We start from the raw sequence: 21066 nt of genomic DNA, 5'->3' as shown, positions 1-21066 counted from the left end.
CATCCAATAATAGCATCCAGCAAGCAGCAACGACCATCTATTTGCCAGGACGGTTCGGCAGAGTCATCAGATGAGGACTTCCACAAGGCAGTTCATCCAGTAGGATCCAGGGCACCAAAAGGGCAAACAAACCAGCCAGAGGAGTTCGTGTAATGGCGAATGCTGTCGGACTCAGCTCCGCTTCACGTTTGTAACCGCTACAAGACTTTTTCCCGAATTTCCAGCTCGTAGAGGGCACGAGAGCAGCATGCGCCTCATCGGATGAACGGAAGGAAAAACTCTGTAGCTGGACTAGAGAGTGGCTATGCGCACGGCACAGTGGTGCGTTCAGTGACCACAAATAATCAGAAATCCCATACTCAACCAATGATCTGGGTTACACATGCTTCTACACTGTCTGCTGTGTGAAAACACATTTCACTGCATTTAATACCAACTTGAAGTTAAATGTGACTGAACAACATCAGAGGTAGAAGCAGCACAGAGAGCTGTGGTCTGAAGACAGATGAACACAGCGTGTGAGAAGGTCAGATGGCCCAGGATGTGAGTGGGCGTTAAGGCGTCTGGGAAGGATCTCAAAACTGGAATATAGATGGCAGAGAGTTGGTGTCGTAAACCCCGCCTCTGTTCAAAGATGGTCGCTCACAGTGGACATAGATGCTTCTTTCACTCCTCTTTCAAACCATCTGTCCTCTCTGTCCAAAATGTGAACATTGGCATCCTCGAAAGAGTGACCTTTATCCTTAAGATGCAGATGGACTGCTGAGTCTTGTCCTGTGGAGGTGGCTCTTCTGTGTTGTGACTCACATCCTGGGCCATCTGACCTCAGGAATTCGCATGATAAGGTGGGGCCAGGTTTCACAATGAACTCACCTGAAACTCTGGCTGATTGTGACCCACACCCAGTTTCACACCTTGGCTCATGTGATTAGAGGATCATCAGGGGGTCCTTTTGTCCCTCTGTGGGGGGACACTCCCACTGGGTTTAAATCTGGGACTCTCCACCATTTGACCTTAGAACTGAAGAAGCTTCTCGGGTTAGAGGTGAAACATCTTCAAGTCCAGACGCTTTTCTTTCCAAGCTCCTTAGGTTACAAACAACAGTACACATGGGCACCACCTGTAACCTGACAGTGTTACTTTGAAATATTTTTTAATAATTACGTCAAAGGCTGAGAGAATCCGAAAGCTAAAAGGTGGAAATCTTATAAGAATTAATTTTCTAAAGCAGTTAAAACTCAGTAAGAACTAAAATATGTTTAAGAATTAATTCAACAATATTTTATAACACATAACGTTTAATCAACAGTCCTTAAATACAAACACAGCAACATGAATAACTTTGATGTTTTTTTCTTACAGATTCTTGTGTCCATAGTGGTTAGTGTTGTTCTCTAACATGTGGAAGGTCCTACTGTTTTTGGTTTTGTATAGGAATGAATTTATTTATAATTAATTATACAATTAATTTAGTTTAATTAATCAATAAAGAGTTTTAATGCCTGAACCTGCAGCTGTTTGCTTTCCAGTGGATCCACAGCTGTGCAGGATCACCATCTACTGATGTAATAAGGTTTTACCTTAGTATGTAAATGTATAAGAGGTGTTACGACCCGTCTAGGGCCAGGCCATAACATGAACGAGGCACTCGCTTCCCCCCCAAGACCCAAGCAGTCACACGAAACAAATCCGTTAGATAAGAGGTGATTTATTTACAATGTGAATAAAAAGAACCAAAAACGGGAGTGTCAACACTTCAGGGTGAGCCAAGGCCAAAACAATAAACAAAACAAACCTACACAAATCCCGCACCCCTGACCTTACCAAAACAAAGTCAAAAATAAAGACAGAGTCTGACCTCCTTAACTAACTCAAAACAGGAGAAAACGGGTAATCAAAAGAAACGGCAGCTCACCCCTACCCACTCCACTTCCACAACTTTCAAGCGTATACTGCAGCCAGCGGCTACCACAGGACTACTGCTGGGTGATGAGGAGAAACGCGAGGACCTCTGCCGCTGTAGCACTCCAGCCTCCTTTTAATGGGCGGGTCCTCCAGCTGGATCCAATCACGCCAGGGCAGTATATCCACGCACCAATCGGAACAGGGCCCTGGCACAGCTAAATTAACATAGAAAAAGAACACAACACCTGCACAAACAAACACATGGACATACAAGTTCGTAACAGAGGTGTTATTGACATTTATAAACAGAAACAGTTTGTTTCCGTAAAACTGAACGTGCAGCATTTTACAACCTACTACACTGTCACTGTCTCACCCAGGAGGTGCCAGGTGGAACTATTCCAGATGTTGTCCGTTATAGTAATGGGTATAAAAACAAACAGCTGGACAGCAGAAGAACCAGAAAAACATCCTCAAACTTTTTCTGTGTTTTCCAGGTTAGACTGAAGGACGGACGGTACATCAGGCGGTGCGATGGAGGTGGCAGCGCTCGGTCGGCCTTTCAGCGTCGGGATGCTGTACGACTGTCGCAGTGACGCGCTCGTCACTGGTAAGAATTCACATGTAAAGATTCTTGATGCATCACAAACTTTCATTTTTTTAAAGCCAGTCGACTGTAGAATATATATATATATATATATATATATACATACAGTAACAAGCATCCTTCCCCTGAATTCGGACACAGCATATATAATTTCCTGAAATATATATAATGTGAGGTTGTACATTTCCGGTAGCTTTACTTTGCGGTCAATCACTACTGCGAAGATATCCTCCAAAATCATGTCCAAAACTCGAAAACAGAAAGATCGCGTTAAGTTACAAAGAGCAGAAGGTGGGAACACTCACCACTGTTGTGTCATAAAAAATCTAATGATCAATTTTGACGTTTAAAGAGTTTAGATCGATCAGTTGTTTACATCCCTCAACACAAGCAGAACTGCATCACTGCAGCAGAAGACACATCGTCCACACTCAGAAGCACATCTCTGTATAGTGACTGGTCTCATGATTTAAACAGGCAAATGTTCAGCATTCAAACTACAGGTGAAGAATAGTCAAACCAGATGTTTTCCCGTTATGTCGAGATCAGCTAGTCAAGTACACACCTGCACAGCATGTTAATAAACCGTGAAAAAAGCCACACAAAAAATGAATGACTGCTGGTAAGGGTTTCTATACATTAGTATTTACGAAGGGTATGTTGTGACTTACCTTCAAAATTACAGCGGTCCCTCGCTATAACGCGGTTCACCTTTCACCTCGCTGTTTCACGGATTTTTTAGTGCATGGGTTGTTGTTTTTTTACGTCACATTGTGTCCTGATCGCTGCAGACGATCTCCTCCATGACGTCTCTCCTGTACAGTACAGAATCGCTGCATCGATGCTAGCAGTGTGACTCTGAAGTGCAGTACTGTATGTCCACGATGTCCACGAAACGCTTTGCACCGTCAAAAAATAAAATTGGCGACTTGATTTCACCTATCGCTGGTTATTTTTAGAACATAACACCTGCGATAAACGAGGGACAGCTGAGAAATATAACATTTGAATCCCTTTATTCTTTTGCCCTGAGGCGCGGGGGGAATAATATCGACAAGTCGATGAACATCATTTACAGATATATTGGGTAAATGCCCGAGACATCTATAGATTCATTCATTTGCTTAACTTGTTTTGAACCGTAACCAAGGCACGAATAGGACACCGGAAACAAAGCTCCCCACAGGAGTAGCATATGCTAACGTGCACATAGTCTATTCATTTAATTAGAGGAAGAAGTACTGCCCTCTATTGGAAGAGAATGTAATTGTTCTGTCTATTATTCACGGCAGTCGCTTAGAGTACTAATCAGTTGAAACCAGATAATCTTCCACGGCATACCTGATCATTTCTCACGGCACAACTCTGTGGCACGGCACAGTGGTTGGGAAACACTGTCTTAGAGGACAAGAAGCAGAAGTCTGTATTTCCATTTCAGCTGCTGAGTTGGAGAGTGGAGGCAGAAAAATGCCCATCACCTTATTAAGAGGTGCCCAGCAGGTATAGTGCGTCATAAGTTGTGTGGATGAGGACCCTTATGCGAATTCACAGGCAGACAGAATTCCTCGGTTTATCCAGGCTGTTTCCAGGCTGTACAAAAAGGAAAATGATGTAGCCAGTTAAGAGAAACTGCGAGCAGCATTCAGCTTGAAGAGCGCAGTCAACCTCGAGAGCATGAAACTGCAGCAGAGCTCACAAAGCAGACACTCTCGACTGCACGATGGCTTCTTTGTGCACATGTTTCGAGCAAACCCCAAAACAGTATATCAGCACAAACACCTCATACCATCTGTCAGCACGGCGGTGGAGGGTCACTGAGTTGATACTGAACTCTTCCATATATCAAATTATTCTAGATTCAAATGTGAGGCCATCTAACTAAACTGAGTGATCGACAGGATTATGAGCCTAAGCACAGCAGCAGATCTCCAAAAGAACAGCTTAAAAAAAGTGCCAATGAGTTGCAGCGGCCCAAAGTCCAGACCTCATCCTGTTCACCTGGCTGAACGTTGTCAGACTGAAGAAGTCCCACACAGTTCTTAGTACTCAGTTATTGTGTCTCTAGCAGGATGGTTTGTGGATCTCAAGCTGTCTCACGGGCACTTTCCTGCTCACTGTGTCAAACGTTCAGTTATTCCTCAGCCTTTTTAGTGTTAATGGTCCCTGCAATAAATGTGGTTTTCTTTGTTGATGTCAGTTTTAAAGGATTACACGCTGCTACACTTGTGGATGAACTGTGTTCATATTATTGATGTCTGTCTTTGGAAAAAGAGACTGAAATCTCAGTAAAATTACATGTTCACATAAATAACATAACATTAATGTAATATACTAGAACATTTAGCTCAAGGCCTCGGAGAACAAAAGAACAGCCTCAAAGAGGCACAATCATGACTGCAGGCTTGTAGTCTGGTTTTTCAGCGTGAACATTAGACACGTTTATTTCACAGGCCACACACTGCTCAGGGAAATGAGCCTGATGCTCTTCTGCTTTTCCACAAAAGTATGCTGAATTAGCGGTTATCACTTCCTGTCAGTGATGTAGCCAAGATCGACAATCATCACTAATTACTACAGAAGCTTAGGAAACCAGGAGGCCTGCAACTCTTATTCCAATAAAGTTGGGATGCTGCGTAAAAACTAAATAACAAGAGTGAAATGATTTCCAAATGTCCTAAACCCAATTTAGATTCACAAAAGCTGCTGGACTTTGTCCCAATCTGATATCAGCTGCTCAGCAGTCCTGGGTGTTCGTTCATGTATTTTTGTTTCGTGATGCTCCAGATGTTTTCAGTTGATGAAACGTCTGGATAGTTTAGCATCCACAGTCTTTTACCAAAAGCCATGCTGTAGTCATAGCTGCAGTTTAGCATCACCCCTGAAAAAGATCTGAGATGTCTGAGTTGGTGCATATGTTGCTCTAAAAGCTGTAAATAAGTTTCAGTGATTTCCAGATTCCACAGCCTCTGATGCACTCCATACTCTCAGAGATTCAGATGTTTGAGCTGATTGCTGATAACAAGCCAAATGGTCCCTCTCCTCTTTAGTCTAGAGGACCTGGCAGCCATGTTTTCCACTCAGTCCATTTTAAATGAACTTTGTCCCAGAGAAGACAGGCGTGTTTCTGGATCATGCTCACATGTGGCTTCTTCTTTGCATGGAGCCTTAAATCTGAATCTTTAGATGATACAGTTTCATGTTCAAAGTCACTTAAATGACTTCTCTTCTTTTTCAGCTCATAGAGGGGAAGAGTTTTTATCCACCTGCTGTCATGTAAGCAGAGCCTCAGAGAGCTGTGAGCATGACTGCAGGCTCGTACTGTGGGTTTCCTGCCTGCACACTGAACACGTATTTTCACAGGTCACACATGAATCTGAGAAACGAGCCTGAAGCTCTTCTGCTTTTTCTTCTTGCAGTGAAGGTTTTTTGTCCTCACAGTGAATATAAAAGAGAACGAAGAGCAGAGACTTCAGAGGATCACACAGCTGTCTACTGTAAGTACACCGACGCTGCTTCACTTTATGTTTTTGTCTTTATTACTGTGGTGGAGAAAATTTAAATAACTTAAAGTAACAGGTGCAGTTACAGCAGGGACTGTTTCCTATTACTTAACAATTAAGAAAGTGCAAAACAATCTAAAAGTCACACTGAATCTAAATGTTATGTTTCAGAGTTTTAGATTCATCATTTTCTTTTTATTACAATTGTCACGGTCCTGGGTCTTTGGCCCAGGGTTTTGAGTTTTGGACTGTTGCTTCAGAACTCTAGTTATTATTATTTTTATTTGTTGTTTATATCATAGTTTGCAGTAACTTTGTTTTCGACTGATTGAACTAGCAGCAGTGAGAACATCTGACTCACATCTGACCAAGCAATGAGTTATTTGACACCCTAAAACAAACATGTTGTGTTTGTTTGTTGATATTTTGCTGATATTTTCTAAAATCTATAAGCTGATTAATAGTTCAGACTGACCAAGTTTTATCTCAGTCAGGCTTGTGGGCAGTTCTCTTTATACTCAGTAGATGGTATTTTTATACAGTTTGTATCAATACAGAAAGCAGGGGAACCGTCCGATCAGAAACATCCCTTATCCCCAACAGCATCATCATCAAAACATAGTAAATTAAAGGAATCAATCCAAATCACATGAAGATAAAAAGGCAGGTCAAATTATTCTGAGGTCACAATGACAACAATGCACAGATGGGAGTGAAAAGTCCTTCTGGGAACCTAAACGACAGTTTCAGTAAAGACCAAATTCACAGCAGATCAGCTGGTAAAAAAAACAAACAGACAGGATAGCTCTGGATCATATTCAAACATTCTTAAAGAGACATGTCTGTCTCTTTAATGGCTGCATTTTCACACAAATTTCTATTTGTTTCGTAACAGACACTGACTGATACTACAGAGCAAAAATAAACAAAAATAAACTTCTCCCAGTAAATAGAATACTTTCAGTATTGTTTCTACTCAGTCCAAGCAGTTTCTTTCTAATTCACACACACATTCATTCAGTGCTTCTACTTAACTTTCACATACTCACACAGGTACCATCCATCCTTCTATTTTCTTTCGCTTATCCAATTCAGGGTTGCTGGGGGGCTGGAGTCGACCCCAGCTGCCATAAAGCGAGAGATGTGCTAGAACCTGGACAGGTCGCCAGTCTGTCGCAGGGCTCACACAGATCATACAAAATAAGGATTAACCCTCTGGGGTCCAGGGTATAATTGGCCGTTTTTGACTACTTTTGATTTTACCTCTATATTTCACCTTTAAAATGTGTTTTTCTTGCCTTCTTTGGTATCATTATTTTCAGCACAACCTCAAATATCTGAAATTTGAGTTATTTTTTCATTTGGTATACTATATTAGCACAGTTGATCTAAATTCAGACAAAAAATTCAAAATCCGAGTAGAAAAAAGTTCTATTTTTTACTGTAAAACCCACAAACATGTTTAACAAATCATTTTCACAACTTGAAATGCAAATAGAAATTGTACATTTCTAAAAATTATGCACAAGTTTTGCAAACAACAAAGTTATATGGTACTATTTACCTAAAAATGCAGCCAAGGCCTCGGGCGTTTTTTATATAACCATTTAAATCTATTTACTGAACAATCAGCTGTGCTGCATCAAAGAAGAAAAGTCAGAAAAGGCACACAAATTATTTGTGCCAGTCCAAAATATGTAGTTTGTGTTCAGTATAAGACAGAGGAGAACAGCACAGGCCTAAACCTGCAGGTCTGACAGCAGGAGGCGCATCAGTCCAGTTTTCCATGTTGGAACAGCGTTTACACTGGAATCTGCCTTTGACGGCTTTTTGAGAGCAAATATGAATTCAGCAGTATAACTGACACACAATACAAAACAATAACTACACAACAAACTAACTACAGCCTCCAAACACGCTAAACGTCACTAATGTCTCACATATGAAAACTCACTCTCTCTCTTTCTTTCGCTCGCCCGCTTTCCGTCGCGGGTGTCACTCCTAAAAACTTCCCCTTCTCCCTAAACAACCAAATGTCACATGGTGCCTTATCATTTTTTTGATTGGCTGACATGGTAAACTCTAACACCAATAGGGAATGGGTGTTTTTTCTTTTTTCACTCGCAAGCGAGAGTGTTTGCTAGCGATGTCTGTAGAAAACGCCGTTTTTACCGTTCTTCCCGCTGTAAACGCCACTGTTTTGTTCAGAAAAAAAACATCGCGTGTATTTTTTATCATAACTCTGGTTTTACGTGGCCCATCGACACAATTCAAAAACTGGTATATAGTTTGAAGTCCGCACTTTCGACCCAAGTTGAAATGGAGACTCTGACGTGCTGCATCTTGTAGCTGTGTCGTCTTAAATTGGTCATGTGATTTATTTATTTTTTTATTTATTTTTTTTTTTTTTAAATTAAAATGACATCAGAAACAGCAGTATGCGACATTACGTGATGGCAGAGCTTCAGTTCATCCTTTGTCATTTTTTTTTTTTTTTTTTTTTTAATAAATAGGACAGGGGGAATGAATGAGAGAAAGAGGGGGAGAGAAAGAAAGAAAACCAAAGGGGAGAAGAGACGGTGAGAAGGGGGGGGAAGAGAGAGAAAAAAAAAAAAAAAAGAACTCCTGGGTCACCTGTATGGAGAAAAAAAACAAACAAACAAAAAAAACAAACAGAGGAGACAGCAAACAACAAAGAGCAACATAATAATAGAGAAAACAAAGCACCATCACAATAAACTAGCTAGTCATAGATATCAATATTTACTAAATAATAAACAATATTGTGCAGCACGCAAGATAGACAGCGCACAGTGTGCTTTGAGGCAGCAGCCAAGAAAGCTTTAGTCCGCGTCTGTGAATACCCATGTGTGCATACCTGTGTGGATCAGCATGCTTGCATTCCAAAGGTTTCTCCATGTAATGATCTGCTAGGGAGTGTGGGGGGGCCACAGCCCCGTCCTCCAGGGTGTGAAGCGGGTATGGAGGAGATCAAAACTCCAGACATCCACAGGCCCCCAGAATACAAGAGACCATGGAAGACTAACAGAGGGGCAGCCGCGCCACTGTTCCAGTAAGAGCTGAGGAGAGTCCCAGATGAGGGCTCGCCCAGCAGCCGCAGAGCAGAAGTCAGGGGGAGTTGCAGTGACGCGCCCGTGAGCTCCGCCGGCCCCCAGCTGTGCCTGAGTGACCGAGCCCCAGGCCGAGAGGCCGGGGGCACCCCACCTCCAAAGGGGCCCGAGCGAGCCCCAGGCCCCAGGCCCCGACAAGTGGTCATGTGATTTTGACGCGCCGGCGCGTCCAGCGACCCCAGAGGGTTAAGCATAATTTGCACTAAACTGTGAGCATACTAAAGACCATACTAAAAATGTTTGATTCATCTAAATACTGGAAATGGAAAGTCCAACAAATACAAATATCATAAAGCTGATAAAATACCCGTGTCCACACCTGTCAGTGACAATGTGCCTCTTTATTAAATACCAACTGTAGCTTTTAAATAACAACAACAACATTTGTTGCTGCAGACAATGAGCAGATCTGTCCCATAGTGTGGACTAAATATAAAACCAAGCCTGATGAATATCACTTAGCAACGATTTTCACAGATGTTTGACCTCACAACCTTTGTTCTTACTCTCAGGTGGCAATTTTATGAAGCTGTTTCAGCACGACTGAGGACATAAATTCATTTTAATAGTAAGTAACTATATGGAGTAAACTTGTAATAACAACTGTGAAATCTCATAGCAACTGCTGGTCGCTAGAGAAACAATGTTTATTCCCCAACCAGTAAAAGAGTGTTTGCTGCAGGTTGTTGCAACAAGAGTACTGCACAAAAAACATCCCTGCAATTGCTTTGGTCACCAGCAGATTACCATAGTTGCTCTTAGTTTGCATAAAAGACATCATCTGTTTTGGTAGTGAAATTGTTTAAATGTATTTGCAACCAATTTCAACTGGTAACTGTCAGCAAGCTCACATTTTCAATGAGTCAGGAAATACACATTTTCCCTACCAAAATAAACTACACTGTTTTTTTGTTTTTGTTTTTAACGGGAAATGAGTAAACTAAGAAAACCCTAAATGGTCAAAAGTGATGTGGTTTCTAGTTTGGTCGTCCTCAAGGACAAACAACGAAAAACATAAACAGCAACAGATGTTATGGTCCTGAGTCTGGTGACTCAGTGCTGTTGATTATTAATATTCTTTGATTCAGTTAGTTTCTCATTATATCTTTTGATGTCTAGTTCTTTGCTTTCTAGTTCTCTGCTTTTGCCTCTATGCCTCCCCTGTGTTACACATCCCTCATCTAGTTTCTTGTCTAGCGTCTCCTTGTCAAGTCCACGTCTCTGTGCCTGTCTCCTGTTTCCTCTTTTATTTTGACAGTCTCACGTCCTTTCTTAATGTTTTCAGTTTTGCTTCCTTTCCATCTCATTATGTCACATTAGTCCCAGCTGAGTTTCCCATTCCCTCGTTACTCCCTGGTGTAATTAAGCCCAGTGTTTCCCTATGTCCGTTGTCACGTTGTACCCTCTCAGTGCTGTGTGTTTCTGCCGTGCTCTTGGTTCACATTGTTGCTTCTTGTCAGTTCCTAGTTTCTAGCTTCTGTGTTTCTATGTTTCTAGTTTCCTGAGTTCTTAGTTGTCTAGTTTCTAGTTGTGTTTTCTTCCTTGTATTTAGTGTTCAAGTTTATGCAGTGCAATAAAAGCTGCCTCCTTTCGTTCATCCTTCCATGTCCTGAGTCCTGCATTTAGGTCCTACATCCTGCCTGCCACAAAGTGTCACATGACAACAGTAAAGTGAGAACAGAAAACTGACGAACTGTTTCTGATTACTTCCAGTTCATACTGAGCCATGGACTCTAAATCTGGTGATACAATGGAGTTGGCAGCACTTGGCTGAAGTTTCAGTATTTGAAGCTATTTTAAATTCTTTTGCTTTTGTAATCGATTTAGGTAGCACAGTGGTTAGCACTGTTAGCTTACAGCAAGAAGGTCCTAAATTTGAATCCATGAGGTTAGGTGAACTGATTATTTTAAATTGTTAATGGGTGTGAATAGTTGTCTGTCTCTGTGTTAGCCCTGCGACAGACTGGCGACCTTTCCAGGGTGAACCCCACCCCTTACCCTATGACAGCCATCACTCCAGCTGTCCACTAACTCCAGTATCACATACATGATATCAAATAATTCACTGTGCAATTGATCTGAAGGGAGACTCTGTCCACAGAGACCAAAACAGTTCTTATAGTAGGCATTAAACATGATTTTAACATAGGAAAGTTGGACGTGTGTGTGTGTGTGTGTGTGTGTGTGGGTGTGTATATATATATATATATATATATATATATATATATATATATATATATACACACACCCACACACACACACACACATTCTGCACCACATCTCTGTGCGTTCATCATTTGTTTGAAGCCAGCTCACCTCCTGGTACTACTTTTCCGAGAATACGTGCTTCTTTTGTGGTTCGGACTCCTTCTGACATTTTTTTGGAGGTGGAGGAAAACCAAAGTAATTGCTTAAAGGAGCTTCTTCGACATCTTTAAGAGTTCTAAACAAATGTCTGTCCTCCTCCTGAAAATCTTATGTACACAAACACGCATTGCAACTTCTTATCTTGTGTGCGTTTTTTATTTTGACAGCGAATGCGCACCTGCGGACCACTTATGTGCAGCCCTGGTTATTTAGCTCGTCATATTGCAGCCACAGAAATTCTTTTGTCCATGAAACCATAAAGCTGCACTTTCTTTTTGCCTTATAGTCTCATTTGTCATAACTTCTCCGTTTTGTGGTAAGCTTTTCTTTGGCTGTCACTTCTTCACCCTGACCTGTCTTATTTGGCTCAGCAGAACTAAAATATATATCCTGCTGCTTTTACACACACACTCACATAAGCTCAGCGATTCTCTGCGCGATCAACCTCTCATATGTTTAAGCTGCGGGAGATTTCACTTGTCATGTTTGCATAGTAAGCTAACGATTAATAAGACGATGTCAGAGGAATTGGTGCACAAATAATCGTCACTCACCAATCAGTGCTGTCGCTCTCTATACACAGTTCGCACGATTGCAAAGTGAAAGCAAAAAACAAGCGCAAATTCGAACACGATTTCAATATGTCACATATTGACAGTGGCTCACCGATGCCAATGACATAATTACCCAGCTACATTCCCGATAGAATGCAAAAGCATTGACATATATTTTTCCTTCCTACGATAGGCCGACGGGCAGGGCAGAGTAGGGCTGCTCGATTATGGAAAAAATGATAATCCTGATTATTTTCACTGAAATTGAGATCTCGATTATTTGACGATATTTATTTAACCCTTTAAGACCTACCATAGAACCAAGTCCGCCAGAGCTTATATTATTTTTTTACATGTTGTAGAGCCATTTGTGGGAGCATTTCAAGTTGCTATACATCAATACAACTGTTATAGCCCATATTTTAATAATATGTATGCATTAAGTCCATAGTAACTACATTAATTGCAAAAAAGTGCAATAAACTACAAAAAAATTGAAAATCATTTTTGTTGTTTTTATATATATTTCTACTTAGAGAAATTTAAGAGGCTTATCCCTCAAAACTTTAAATACAAAAAAGTTGCAAAAAATAGTTTACAACAACAGGAAATTTCTTTTGAGTATCTTCATAGTTTTATTTTGGAGATACAGCAATTTTTATATACTGCAGGAAAAACAAAAAAAAAAACAATCCTATGATGCAAATTTGCAAAGAAAGCAGCAGGTGCATCAAAATAAACTATTTCCAGCAGTGCAATTTGAGTTCTAAGCATCCCAGCAACTATTCAGAAAAGTATAGAGTCAAACATGACTTATAAAAACACCAGTATAGTCTTTTAAGGCCTACAAGTAAAAAAACTACATTTTCTGCGAAAATGACGTAACTTCCGGTTTCGGGCAGGAAATGGCGGACATGTGATAGTTCGCGCTGACGTTTGTTTCAATGTGGGAAGTGTTACGAACAGCTGATCGGTTCGGCAAAGCGTGTTTCTGGAATATTATGTTTTTGTTCCTGCAAGCGCTTTTTATGCAATTTTTGCAAAGCTTTATGTGGAAGGAAACCGTGACCGAGGACAAGCTGATGGCATAAGATGTACAGTAAGTACAACTCCTCCGGTTTCATATGCAAAAATTATTGCGCTAGCTTACGTGGTTTAGGTTCTACAGGGATTTAAAAATAGTTACACAAAACGGAGCGTGCTGCTCTGACCGGCTTTAAAGGGATAACAATAACAATGTATTGAATAATGACTTTAAAAAATAATATAAAATAGTGTGCAAATATTGATAACAGTGCAAATGTTTGCAATATAAGAAAAAAATTAAAAATGTAAACATCTATGTTTAGTGAACTTTGCAGTGTTGCTCTGTGGTGCAGCTACTACACCGTAGCAAAGTTTACACACTATGTCTACTTGATCCACGTCTGACTCCGCGAACCCATAATGTTTCCACACCACTTAAGTTTTTTTTACCTCTCTTTTCAACCAGCGGCAGTCACTCTCCTCTCCAAATAACTTCTGCTTAGCTTTCAGAGCTTCCCTCAGGTCCTCTTAATTGTTGTGATGGTGTTCGAAATGCAGAGAGGTGCGCTCGAATTGCCACACGGAGCAGCGCGAGAATAAAGCATGAGGGAGATGCTAATAATCGGCTCAGTCATTTTTAATGATCGTTGAAAGCCCAGATCGTAATCGTGATTAAAATTCGATTAATTGAACAGCCCTAGGGCAGAGATAGATTTTGGTAGCCCCACTGGAAAAATCTCTAGCCCCGGGACGTCGGGCTAGCGATTTTGCGAGCCCTGTATCTGATTGAGGAATCACTCATCTTTGGAAAAGAGAGTTTATTAAAGAGAAATGGCTCTTTCCAAAAATAACAGCTATACTATACGCTTGTCTTCGCACTAGGATGATGTCGGTGTAAATGTGCAGTCATATTCGTTGTGTTCCCACTCGTGCTGTCAGCGTTAATCTGAAATGACGTTAACGCCACAACACGGCAAATCTCCGTTAACGAGCTACCGCGGATCGCCCCGTGCGTGGGGCTGGACGGCCAACACGTTAACGAGCTAACTGCGCTAACACACTAGTTCCCACCCATGTAATTGAGCATTGCGTGGCACATCCAACATACTGTTTTACTTTAGTCCATGACTCGCTTACCTTCAGGGTCATACGTCACATGAAAACCAAAATAGTTCCAAACGCCAGATCTGAATGAGGGTGGGGGAGGTTCAATTTGCCATGTTGCAAGGAGAGCTTAACTTCTGTCTCGCTAGCTTGCCCTGCGCTCTTCCTTCTGACTATGCTGTCTGTGTTGAGTGCTCAGTGGATCTGCGCTCGACAGTGCAGCCTAGGCGGAGTAGTCGAACGCAGATTCACTGAGCGCTCAACACAGACAGCATCGTCAGAAGGAAAGTTGATAAAATAAATTACAAATGTTGTATTGTTCGATACATATGCATACCGAACCGAAAGCACTGTATCGAACGGTTCAATATCGATACGAATATCGTTGCACCCCTAATATATATATATGTATATATATACAGACAGGTGTGTGTGTGTGTGTGTGTGTGTGTGTGTGTGTGTGTGTGTGTGTACACGTATGTAGACGCCAGGTCAGGAGGGAGATACAGTGGGGCAAAAAAGTATTTAGTCAGCCACCGATTGTGCAAGTTCCCCCACCTAAAATGATGACAGAGGTCAGTAATTTGCACCAGAGGTACACTTCAACTGTGAGAGACAGAATGTGAAAAAAAAATCCATGAATCCACATGGTAGGATTTGTAAAGAATTTATTTGTAAATCAGGGTGGAAAATAAGTATTTGGTCAATAACAAAAATACAACTCAATACTTTGTAACATAACCTTTGTTGGCAATAACAGAGGTCAAACGTTTACTATAGGTCTTTACCAGGTTTGCACACACAGTAGCTGGTATTTTGGCCCATTCCTCCATGCAGATCTTCTCGAGAGCAGTGATGTTTTGGGGCTGTCGCCGAGCAACACGGACTTTCAACTCCCGCCACAGATTTTCTATGGGGTTGAGGTCTGGAGACTGGCTAGGCCACTCCAGGACTTTCAAATGCTTCTTACGGAGCCACTCCTTTGTTGCCCGGGCGGTGTGTTTTGGATCATTGTCATGTTGGAAGACCCAGCCGCGTTTCATCTTCAAAGTTCTCACTGATGGAAGGAGGTTTTGGCTCAAAATCTCACGATACATGGCCCCATTCATTCTGTCCTTAACACGGATCAGTCGTCCTGTCCCCTTGGCAGAAAAACAGCCCCATAGCATGATGTTTCCACCCCCATGCTTCACAGTAGGTATGGTGTTCTTGGGATGCAACTCAGTATTCTTCTTCCTCCAAACACGACGAGTTGAGTTGATACCAAAAAGTTCTACTTTGGTTTCATCTGACCACATGACATTCTCCCAATCCTCTGCTGTATCATCCATGTGCTCTCTGGCAAACTTCAGACGGGCCTGGACATGCACTGGCTTCAGCAGCGGAACACGTCTGGCACTGCGGGATGTGATTCCCTGCCGTTGTAGTGTGTTACTGATGGTGACCTTTGTTACTTTGGTCCCAGCTCTCTGCAGGTCATTCACCAGGTCCCCCCGTGTGGTTCTGGGATCTTTGCTCACCGTTCTCATGATCATTTTGACCCCACGGGATGAGATCTTGCGTGGAGCCCCAGATCGTGGGAGATTATCAGTGGTCTTGTATGTCTTCCATTTTCTGATGATTGCTCCCACAGTTGATTTTTTCACACCAAGCTGCTTGCCTATTGTAGATTCACTCTTCCCAGTCTGGTGCAGGTCTACAATACTTTTCCTGGTGTCCTTCGAAAGCTCTTTGGTCTTGGCCATGGCGGAGTTTGGAGTCTGACTGTTTGAGGCTGTGGACAGGTGTCTTTTATACAGATGATAAGTTCAAACAGGTGCCATTCATACAGGTAACGAGTGGGGGACAGAAAAGCGTCTTACAGAAGACGTTACAGGTCTGTGAGAGCCAGAGATTTTCCTTGTTTGAGGTGACCAAATACTTATTTTCCACCCTAATTTACGAATAAATTCTTTACAAATCCTACCATGTGAATTCATGGATTTTTTTTTCACATTCTGTCTCTCACAGTTGAAGTGTACCTCTGGTGCAAATTACTGACCTCTGTCATCATTTTAAGTGGGGGAACTTGCACAATCGGTGGCTGACTAAATACTTTTTTGCCCCACTGTATCATCAGCCCCACCCGAGATTGGGTACCAAAGATAGGGTATCGCCCCAAGGTTCCAAGTTAAACAGTGGCGTCCCATTACAAAAATCAAATCAAATCTTTTGATATTATTACTATCATTGCCTAAAATGTTTATTATGAGTTGAGTGTTGACTGAGATGCAGAGCCTGAACTCCAGAGTTTCTCCAGTCTCCAAAATTTCATTTACTATTTTTGTGATCATCACAAAAAAGACAAAAAAAACAAAGTAATTTTTAAAAAAAGAAATTAATAAATAATAAATAAATTTATTTTAGAGTGTGATTTAATTGATGGAGTCCTGGTATTAATGTTTTTGCTTCTTCTTTTGCAGGATTGACTCTGTGGGATCGTGATGACCTGAAGAAAGATATAGCAGAAAGATCAAAGCCCTCTAATGAGTTCGAAATTGTTGCATCTGAATCAATTTCTGGCAAATCTTCAGCTCTAAATGTTGAAGCTTCACTTAAGGCAAGTTTCCTGGGTGGACTGGTTAAGGTTGATGGATCTGCCAAATATCTGAATGATAGTAAATCTTCCAGAAATCAGGCCAGAGTAACACTGAAGTACAAGGCAACCACAAAGTTCCAGGAGCTGTCCATGAATCATCTTGGAAGAGGAAACGTGAAGCATCCATATGTTTTTGATCAAGGCTTAGCAACACATGTAGTCACAGCTATTCTTTATGGAGCACAAGCTTTCTTTGTGTTTGACCGTGAAGTTTCTGAACAGGAAAATCATCAAGATGTTCAGGGCAACTTGAAGGTGACCATCAAGAAGATTCCCTTACTTTCTGTAGAGGGTGAAGGTTCCCTGAAGATGGAAGACAAGGACAAAGAAAGTGTTCATAAATTCTCCTGCAGGTTTTATGGAGACTTCTGTCTTCCAAAACCACCAACAACCTTTCAAGGTGCAGTAGAAGTCTACCAAAGCCTGCCAGGATTACTAGGAGCTCAAGGAAAAAATGCTGTACCAGTGAAGGTCTGGCTGCTGCCACTGACAACTTTAGATTCTTCTGCTGCTCAACTCGTCCGTGAGATCAGTACAAGATTAGTTCAAGAAGCACAGACAGTCCTGGAGGACTTCAGTGAGCTGGAAATGAGGTCCAATGATGTACTGAGAACCAGCATTGCAAAGGAGTTCCCACAGATTGATAAAAAAAATTAAAAGTTTCAAAGAAATGTGCTCTGAGCTCAAGCTGGAATTCCAACAAACTTTGGCCAAGAAGCTTCCATCAATCCGAGGAGGAGGAGAAGAGGAAGCTGAGCTTGCAGAGATCCTGAAGAAGAGACATTCTTCACCTTTCAGCAGCAAAAACCTGAACGAGTGGATGGACTGTAAAGAGAGAAAAATCTACACATTAATGTCTTTTACCAAGATGATGAAAAACACCAAAATCATCTCGTCTCAAAATGATCTGTACAAGGAAAGTCTGAGTGCAGAGCATGTTGTGTGTTTTGTTTTCACCTCTCTGGGAAAGGATGAACCGTACCTCTCAGCTTTATCAAGATACTTAAGAGGAAAAACCAACCCAGACCTTCAAGATCCTCACACTCATGATGTAGAGAAGGAACAATGGTACGCCTCAAAAGAAGTAACAGCTGAAATGAGGAGGAAAGCAAAACTCTTCAGTGATTTTGCAGAGGCCAACAAGGAGAACAAGAACATGAAGTTCCTGACAGTGGGGTTAACTAATGAGACACAGGAAGGTTCCAGCATCCACCTTTATGAAGGTGGATTTACTGTCAGTGAGAACTTTGAGCCTCCTTCAAAGCCTGAAACTGTGACAGCAGCTGACATAAACCACAACAGTGTGACACTGAAGATTTCTCCACCCAGATTTGGAGCAGAGAACATCACCTCCTACTCTGTTGAGTACTGTGTCAGTGGAGAGGATGGATGGCAGCAGAAGACAGAAGCAAAGGCTGAAGAAGTTACAGTGAGAGATCTGAAGCCAAACACAGAGTATGTGTTCAGATGCAGAGCAGTGACCTCAGCAGGTGTCGGACCAGCTAATGTAATCAGTGATGCCATTAAAACTTTACCCTGCAGCCCTCCTGGAAAACCTCAAGCTCAGCCATATTCAAGTAAGATATCAGTTAGCTGGGAGAAGCCTGTTGAGCTTGGAGAGGATGTGCAGATATTGGGTTACATGGTGGAGTATTCAAAAACAGATGATAATGAGGAAGCTCTGCAGTGGAACCAAACAAAGTCAGCAGGTGAAAAGGTGATCCTTTCAGGTCTCCAGACAGATACAGAATATGCAGTCAAGGTCAGATGTGATTGTGGTTCAGCTGGAAAAAGCAAAGAAAGCATCACTGTTAAAGTCTACACAACAACATTTAACCGCCTCGCAGAACTTCTCAAAGACAAAAGTGAAAAGATCAAATCTGATTCCCCCTCAGTTTACAAACTGCCTCTGACAGAAGAACACATGAACATATATGGATGCAGGAAGTTTAACTTTGGAGAAGAAAGCACGAGGCAGAATCGTACAATAATGCTTTTTGGAGCGACTGGATCAGGAAAGTCCACTCTGATCGATGGGATGATCAACTACATTGTTGGTGTCGAGTGGGAGGACAGTTTCAGGTTTAAATTCATTAATGAGGATCAGTCAACATCACGAGCTCACAGTCAGACCTCTGAAGTCACTGTTTACAAAATCAACCACCAGGATGGATTTCAAATCCCGTTCTCTCTGACCATTATTGACACTCCAGGCTTTGGAGATACAAGAGGCATAGAAAGAGACAGAGAGATCACAGAGCAGCTACGTAATCTCTTCTCTGCTCAGCACGGTGTCACTGAAATCGATGCTGTGTGTTTTGTAGCTCAGGCTGCTCAAGTGAGATCCACAACACAGAAATATGTGTTTGATTCAGTGCTCTCAATCTTTGGCAAAGATGTGGCAGAAAACATCAGGATCCTGGTGACATCTGTAGACGGTCAGCGACCTCCAGTTCTAGACGCAGTACAAGCTTCAGGTGTCCCATTACCTACAGCTGATGATGGGCTGCCTGTTCACTTCAAATTTAATAATTCAGCCTTGTTTGCACACAACAGATCATCTCAGAATGACGAAAACTTTGGTCAGATGTTTTGGGAAATGAGCACAAACAACATGAAGAGTTTTTTTGATTCTGTAAAAGTCACACAAGCAAAAAGCTTGAAACAGACCAACGAGGTCCTCAATCAAAGAAGGCAGCATGAAATAGTAGGACAAGCTTGGTGGAAATTAAGCAGACTACGGTCAGTCGGGCTTCGGGAGCTAAAAGAGACGACTAAAAAACTAAGAGAGTTTGAGGCCCAGATCAACAAAAATGAGAACGCCGAGTTTGAAGTTACAGTCATGAACCCTAAGCAGGAGGATGCTGGTAATTTCAGTACCAACTGTAAGAAGTGTAAGTTTACATGTCATTATCCCTGTCCTGTGAAAAAGGATGCAGCTGAAAATTGCTGTGCTGCAATGGATTCAAATGGATGCTGCACTGTGTGCCCAAGCAAATGTTCGTGGGAAGACCATGTCAGCGAGAATAAAAAATGGGAGTATAAAGAGGATACACGGAAACAATCAGTCAGAGAGCTGAAAGAAAGCATCGGTGTCACCGATGATAAGAGGACTGCTGAGGCGCTGGTTAAAAAACTGGAAAGTGTATTTTCTGATAAACTGCCTGATGTGACAGAATTGGCGAAAATGTCATGTAAGTGTGAGGACACGCTTAAACAGATAGCACTGAAGCCAGATCCTCTGTCCACCTCAGAATACATCGACATGCTGATCGAGGAAGAGAAATCAGAGGCCAACCCAGGCTGGGAGAAACGAGTGCGGCACCTGCAGGGGATGGGAGCTAAAATACCACAAACATGTGCAATACTGTGATTGGTCAGAAAAACAGAAACAAAAAATCAAATGTGTGCAAGTCTAATTGTTCACGTGATTGAGAACAACAAGAATAACGCCAAGTAATTCTCATGCACTCGTAAATATTTACTGCATGGACATAAATGACTAAATGAAGCAGTAGTACTGGTATTAGCAGAGCTGTTGATCATATTAATTTACATAAAAGATCACAAATCCTTAAGTCGTTTTCTTTTTACCTAATTATTGTTCAGAAGATAAGACAAACTGACTGATTGGAGACTTATTTAACTAAATCATGCTGCACCTCTGTGCCTCACATTAATCAGTACATATGATTGTAATTTGTTGAACAAAATCAACTTGAGCGTGGATCAGGATTTTACGATTGTATGAAATCTGATCATTTAATGTTCAAGTTAAATTATTTTCATTTTAAGACTTTCACTCCAATTGTTCTTTCTTAACTATCAATGATCATTTATAAACTTGACTGCAATGAGAATTAATAACCAATAAATAAATTGCATTATCCTAAAGTGTTATCGTCTGTTTTTGCCTCTAACTGTGAACGTCATTGTTGTGGTAGAAACAGAGGTGGGAGGGTTGTTGTTCGATGTGAACTGTCTCATTGAAGACCTTTTACACTCTTTTTTTAAATATTTTTGGCCTTTTTCAGCTTTATTTGATAGACACAGTGACAAGACGATAGGAAAGCGGGGGCAGAGAGAGAGGGGGGCAGACATGCGGCAAAGGGCCACAGGTTGGACTTGAACCCGGGCCGGCCGCTCTCAGCCGTATGGCATGTGGTCGCCTGAGTTAAACCGGCGCCCTTTTCACACTCTCACAGACATACATGCCAGCCCTCACGATTTTTCC

The 21066-nt window shown here is 41.6% G+C and overlaps 1 pseudogene; it reads left to right on the top strand.

Annotated features, from left to right (window-relative positions):
* The first annotated feature begins 2439 nt into the window (after nucleotides 1-2439).
* Nucleotides 2440-20653, top strand: LOC146552847 (uncharacterized; annotated as a pseudogene).
* Nucleotides 20654-21066: the final 413 nt, after the last annotated feature.

Source organism: Mchenga conophoros, linkage group LG18 (genome assembly GCF_057382185.1).
Source record: "Mchenga conophoros isolate Kocher_MC1m ecotype Shallow Benthic linkage group LG18, M_conophoros_male_GT1.1, whole genome shotgun sequence".
In the NCBI taxonomy this organism is placed as follows: Eukaryota; Metazoa; Chordata; class Actinopteri; order Cichliformes; family Cichlidae; genus Mchenga; species Mchenga conophoros.
Note: the sequence above shows the minus strand (reverse complement) of the source record. Positions and strands in the feature narration are given on the sequence as shown.